The sequence below is a fragment of the Galeopterus variegatus genome, unplaced genomic scaffold, assembly GCF_000696425.1.
Source record: "Galeopterus variegatus unplaced genomic scaffold, G_variegatus-3.0.2 Scaffold7216, whole genome shotgun sequence".
Classification (NCBI taxonomy): domain Eukaryota; kingdom Metazoa; phylum Chordata; class Mammalia; order Dermoptera; family Cynocephalidae; genus Galeopterus; species Galeopterus variegatus.
The window spans coordinates 3,254-10,260 of NW_007733327.1; positions in this window are offsets into that span (position 1 = coordinate 3,254).

The following is a 7,007-nucleotide window of genomic DNA, read 5'->3' on the forward strand; positions in this document are numbered from 1 at the left end:
GAGTCAGGGCTTATTTGCTTTCCTATTCTGCTTCTGGCAGAATACTAAGTACTCTGTGACATTAGAGGAAGGAAGCGGAGTGAGCGTTCTTGATGTCGTCTTTATTAGGGTTCAGGGATAGCTCTTGCGCATTCATGATTGCATAATCTCTTAAAACCCTCTCATTCGTATATTTAAATTCATCTTGATTTGTTTTTGTACTATATTTTATACATTTCACACCTTTAAAGATAGACCTTGATTATATTGATATTTTGGTTTCAAATCCCCAGTTTTTGGAATGGTAGAATGTTATAGTTGAAAGTGGCCTTAAAGGTCACGAGGCTTGCTCAGGCTCATATAGTTCATGGGGGACAGATCTGGGAAGTTGACCCCAAGTCATTTAACTTCTTGCTCAGTTTTCTTTGTAGGGAAATATCTCACTATCTCCCCAAACCCATCTAAATCTAAGCTTAGTACCTATTACCTAATAGTTGATCCCCGTTTGACTTCCCTGTTTGTACTAATAGCCTTTTCATCATCATCTTGACTTTGGATTTTAGGAGCATCACCTGCTTCTCCATTTTCTGTGACTTACATTCATGCAGTCATTGGCTGTGTTTGGTTTATTATTTGCTCTTATATTTGCCTTTTCTTTTCAAGTCCTTAAGGCCACATACTGGTTCAGTTCACTAAAAGGCTGGGTTACCAGAGTGCAGCATTATGCAAAGTGGGTTTTTTCAATGAAATATTAGTAGTTTGAGAAAAAAAAAATCATAAAGTTAGTGGATGTTAGTGTAAAAAACGGTTCCTTGGCCAAGAGTGAGTACACATTGGAATTGCTGGGTTAAATAACTTTTTAAATGAATTTTCTTTGCAGAAGGACTTCTCATGGCCTTTATTTGTGACTGTGCACTGTCATCTTCAAGAGGGAGATACAGTATTCACATATCCCAACTTATGTGACCATTGTGCCACCTTTGGGGGGGGGATCATTTTGTAGATAACACTGCCATCGTCACTTCTTTGTACTATTTTTAGATCCATTACTGTCTGGCTTTCTAAGGGAATATGTACTATATGTGAGCCACACTTGGTTCACTCGCATATGTATGTGTCTTACACTTTTTACCTAGTTGTTCTTCTGAATCTTTCCTTCATCCCAGAAGCCCCTCTCCACCTATGGCACTGACAGATCTTTCTATCCCCAGCTTTGTTCCCTTCTTCTCCATTAGGTTTCTCCAGACCTATGATGTTCTTGCTCTTCTGAACTTAGAGCACTGACCCTTGCCCTCCCTTTCCTTCCCTTTTCTTCCTCCTTTCTTTCCTCCTGCCCTGTCCTGTCCTTTCCTTTTCTTTCTTTTTTGCAGCTGTCAAGTACAGGGATTGAGCTGTGGGCCTTGGTGTTATCAGCACCACGCTCTAACACTCTTAACCAACTGAACTAACCGGCCAGCTCCACTTACAGTATCAAAACATAAAAAAGGAGAAAGTATTTGCAACAAACAAAAAAATACTGCAAGTAACATTACACACCCAACCTACTTAAGTTATTGGAATTCACGCAAAACGCCATTGTTATTGGAATTCACGCAAAACGCCATTGTTCATCTTTGTGTCAGTTGATGCATCACACGTCCATCCCATTTTTTTCTCTCCCTCCACACAGGCTAACTTCCACATGTGTTCTCCAACTTGTGGCGTGTGTGTGTGTGTGCGCGTTTAAATCTTGTTATTGGAATTACATTGCATTTAAGTAGAAATTCGAGGAGAATTGACATCTTGGTGGTTTCACGGCTTCTCATCACGTCTTTTGTTAGGTTTGTGCCAAGGTTTTCCATGGTTTTTGTGGTCATTGTGAATGGAATCTTTTAGAACATTTCTGATTGGTGTTGTTGGTATATAAGAAAGGTATTGATTTTGAATTTGTTTATAGATGGTTCTTGATTGATCAAGTTTACTTCTAAACCTGTGTGTGTTATGGGAGCCTGAGGTCAGGCGGCCTTTCTAATAGACCACGAAATAACTTACTCTGTATTGGAAATGTCACAATTCACTTTAATTGTAAAATTATATGTAATATTTTTAGGAGTAAGGAAGGGGTGACATTTAGTTATTTAAGTGCATTCATGTATTCATTCATCAAGTGTTTGGGTCCCTAGTATGTTCCAGGCACTGTTCTAGGTGCTGAGTCTTTAACGGTGAACAGAACAGATATGGTTTCTGCTCTCATGGAGTATGAGAGGAGAGAGACATTGCAGAAATGCCATGGCTAAATATCTATTTATGAACTGGGGTAAATGCTGTGAAGGAAAAAGGAGGGACTATGAGAAAAAGAAAGGTGGGGAGATGGGAATTTAGACTGAGGTATAAAAGGAGAGCCTGACTGAGGAAAATAACATTTTCACAGCCGCCTGAAGGATGAGTTGGTGTTAGGGGAAGAGTGGGATGGAAGAACTTTCAAGACAGTGAGAAAGAGGCTCAGAATCCTTGAGGTGGGACACTGCTCTTAATGGTAGATTGATGAGAATTTAAGTAATCAATAACTTAAATCAAGTTATTACTTCTTAGTAAATCGTCATAGTAGTGGTATTTAATAGTGTGCAAATTATGATGAAATGAAGACATGTGTTTTTGTTTAGTTTGTTCTTCTCCCAAATGAAACTGCCTGAACTGAGAGAGCTGCCTCTATGAAGTGGCTTGAATGGGGCCCATCCCCCACACCCCCTTACCATTTTGAGTGCTGCCACTGAGTACTGGTGTCTGCTTGGACACGTGAGTGTCCTGCTCAGCACCTTCGTCCTGGCTCTGCACTAATGGACTGGGTCCTTGCTCTGATGGAGAAAACCCTCTCTGCCCTTCCCTGGAAGGGTCTTGAGCAGGACCACCCATGGCTCTTCCAGTGTCTCAGCCCTCTCCCATCTCCCTCCCTCACCTTCTCCAAACGCACACTGAGGACTTGGGCTCTGCAACAATGGGTGAGTGGAAGGGATGGAGGGAGGGAGGGAGGATGGACGTGTTGGGGTCCCTTGCAAGTTACACATCTTATTCTACCTGGAATCACTTCTCTTTTTGGTCATGGGGGCTTTGCACCTGGGGCAAGTGCATCAGAACCTGATTCTCTCTTACATGAAGGTGAGAAACTGTGTGGTACGATGGTCATGGGCTGGGCTCTGGAGAAGTTATTGGTTTTGAAATTTGACTCTTCTGCTTAGTAGTCTGTAGCTTAATCTCTCTGCTTCCATTTTCTCATCTGCAAAAGTGCAGGTAATAGATCCTTTTTTTGGGTTGTAGTGAGGACTAAATGAGTTAACAGATGTGTAGTCCCTACAACAATGTTAGGCATAGCAGGAGCACTCAGCATAGATAGTGGTAGCTACCACTACTCAAGTCTTTCCTGAACATGATTCCTGGGGTCCCCCCAGCCCCCACCAGATACTCAAACTGTTTGAATCCATGCAGTGCATATAATTTATGATTTGATACGGGACTTCAGCTACTCCTTTGGAAAATTTGTAGGAAGAAAGATGGCAAAGAAAAACCAAAAGTTAGTGGTGATTGTGTTAGGATAATAGATTGGGGTGATTTACTTTCCCCCTTTTATTTACCTTTGTACTACTATGCTATACCAATAAAATAAAGTCATGGAAATAAAGAAAGGTCAGGTTGACAGTTGTCCAGGTGGTTCCCTAAAGGAAGGCAGCAAAGGGTGGGAAGCCTGGCGTCATCCTGCCCCGATGGCACTCACAGGTACTTTCCCACTTATGCTTCCAGTTGCAGAGATGCAATGGTATTTAAAAGTCTTTAGCAGAAGTATCCTCAGAAGTTAGAAGATGTTTTTCCTTGTGAAATCCCTCTTTCTTTGAATGTTTCTTTTGCGGTTATTGTTTTCCCTTTTTGTTTCTTCCTGAGCTCCCTTAGTGGGCCTCTGGTCATCTGTTACTTTTCTCTTTTGGTCTCGTCTTCCTCTCCCTTCCTCTTGAAAATCACTCCTTTTAATCCCTTGTCTTTCTTCTTTACTTGCTGGCGTGCAGAAGTGATGTACACATTTCTTCAATTGAAAATAAAGAGTAAATTTTATTTCTTAATTTTTAATTGTAAAAAATAGATGTGTAATTTTTCATCCTCAAAAATCTTAATTAAATTGCCTTTTATTTACTCACACCTAGAATTAATTGATTAGTTAATTTACCTACTAACTAATTAGCTAGCTCTGGGAGTCTGTGGCACCTTAAAGCATTAAAGTCTTGGGGGATTGGGAGGCTGAACGGAAGGAGAGATAGAGGAAATGCTGAAGTTAAATTTTTCCTCTTAGCCCGTTTTGCGTAGGGTTATCTGTGTAGCTCCCATTTTGGTATGTGTCAGAATTTTTAAACTTTTCCAAACTGGAAGAACAGAATTCTGGAAAATTACCAAGATACAATTTTACAAAGGAACTATGCCAAATCTGACAAATTTTCTCAAAAGCCCATGAATTTTAATTACTTTTATGAAAGTTTAGTGAGCTTTCCAGCTTTCATTTCATGCTCCCCTTCTTACATAATTGTGAGTGGAGAAATGGGCTTTCCTGTAAAGTTTGTTTACCTACAGTAATTTATTCTTAAGCAGTGGTGTTCAAAATAATCCTGAGATAGATTTCAAAGAAAGGTATGTGGGTTACAGCGATGTTGCCAGGCGTCATTAAAAGAGCTGTTTGCTTCAGAAATATTGCTAATGTCAATGAGATTGCGCAGTTGAATGTAAAATCTGGTTAAGGGTATTTAAATAAAAGGAAGTAAGCTGTTGTCTTCCCATACCTTATTCCAGAATTTATAATGGTTTTCATCTCCAGGTACAAATGCCTAATTTGAATGTAGAATAAATATTTATGATAGTTTTTTTTGTTTTAAGAAGTCTAGTATAATTACAGTAAAATTGTGTTTATAGAATGAGTATAACTAGGATTTAGTATTTGTTTTTCAAAAGAATTCACCATAAGAATTCTTTAAATTAGGAACAGTATATACCCGTTTCGAGTAGGGCAGCAGTTGTGGGAAGGTCTGTATAGGCTGCTGGTTAGGTTTTCTCACAGAACTATATAGATGTTGGCATGACTGTGTATTTTCATTTTGTACACACTGACACCATGGAGGACGGTAAAGCTGTTGAGTTTAGGCACACCAAAGATAGCCTGTGAGCGTTGGAGACATAGAGGTAAAACTGGCAGCCCCACCTTAATACTTGGCATTTGTTGCCAATTTAAAAAACAAACACAGAGGTATAGGTAAATGTTGAAGGAAACTTGTACCATTTTACGCCCTGAGAGGTGACCTGTCTTGGACTCTAGGATGTAATACCTGGCTACCTCTCTACTTCTCGGATGGAGACACCCCTTCCTTACCTGGCAGTCAGTGAGCCTGTCAGACATTTGATATATAGTTCACCTTCTCTGTGATTTAGCTTCCAGCTTCACAATTGCTCTCTGGGCAGCAGCCTGTGCCTGGTGATCATTTCTTCCTAGAACAGTTAATAACTGTGCAGATGTGGGAGCCTAGTTCTGCACTTGTGCAGCTGTTTATATGTCTAGTTGGATTTCTTGAAAGAATTAATCAGTTTTCAGGACCTCATGCTGAGGGCTACAAGTATAATAGGATTTAGGGGGAACTCTGTTTATGGGTGTTTGTATTGGTATTGCAACAGATGTAGCAGGGAGGTCGCATGGCAGCTGAAGGGACACAGGAGTTCTATGGTAAACTCCCATTATCCTGAACCCAAGCCATTCAGAAAGCCCAAGATTTCTAGAACTCTCTTTTGGATATTTTGTATTAGAATATCATTTTAAGAACATTACAGAAAGTTTAGAAAATGGAGTTAAAAAAGATTCATGAGCCTACTACCCTATAATATCAACTGGGGTCATTTCTGAATACTCCCTTCCAAGCTTTTTACATGTATATTTTAAAATATGGTTGTAATCATAGAGTCCATGTATTTTCTACATTGCTGGATAGTTTTTGAAATACATTTTATAGTTGTATATTATTCTATTGAGTACCATCATTTTCTGAAACATCCTTTTATTATTGGGCATTTGGGTTGCTTCTGCCACTTTGCTGTTGTGAATAATACCTTTTCCATATTGGGTGATTTTCTGACAGTTGATACTGAGAATGAGGTGATTGGATCAAACATTGTTGTGAACACTGATGCACCCCTCTTTAATTATGGGGTGGGTGTAGTGACTAGATTGGAGGGGTAGGGCAAGTTGGAGTCTGGGATAACTTGCAAGTTTCTGGCTTGTGTGATGTTGGGGATGGTTGGCAAAGAGGGGTTCCATTTGGGATGTGGGGCATCCAGGCAGTGAGGGAGGTTCAGCAGACCGTTGAATGCAGAGCCTGGAGCCCCAGGAAAAGCCAGGCCCTGGGGTCCAGATGAAGGGATCATGGGCATCTAGGTGTGGTTGAAGCTGTGAATAATGTTAGGAGCAGTTAGGGGTGGAATGGGAAGAGAGGAAGGTGGATTGTAGAACTCTGGAAAACACATTTTGTGACAGGTAGAGGAAGGAGATGCCACTAAGGAAAACAAGGAGCGGCCAGGGTGGAAATGGCTGCACATAGCCAGCGTGGGAGAGAGTTGCAGCAGGCGACATACAGGTGGTTACATTTTATTTGAGGTGGTTTTAATGGCATGTGCTGAGTGATGAGAGACTAGGAAGGGTGGTAACTGTCAAAGGTAGGCCGCATCAGAAACTTTAGCTGCAGAGAGGAAGGAGGCAGAGGTAGGCAGCTGCTAGAAGGGGTTGTAGGAAGGTGTGTGTTTCCTAAGGCTGCTGTAACAAAATCTGACAGACTGGGTGGCTTAATAGAATTTTATTTTCTCACGGTTCTAGAGGCTGGAAGTCCAAGATCAAGATGTCAACAGCTTTGTTTTCTTCTGGGGCCTCTCTCCTTGGCTTGCAGATGGCTGTCTTCTCACTGTGTCCTCACGTGGTTGTCCCTCAGTCTGTCTTGTCTGTGTCCTAATTTTCCCTTCTTATAACAGCCCACCCT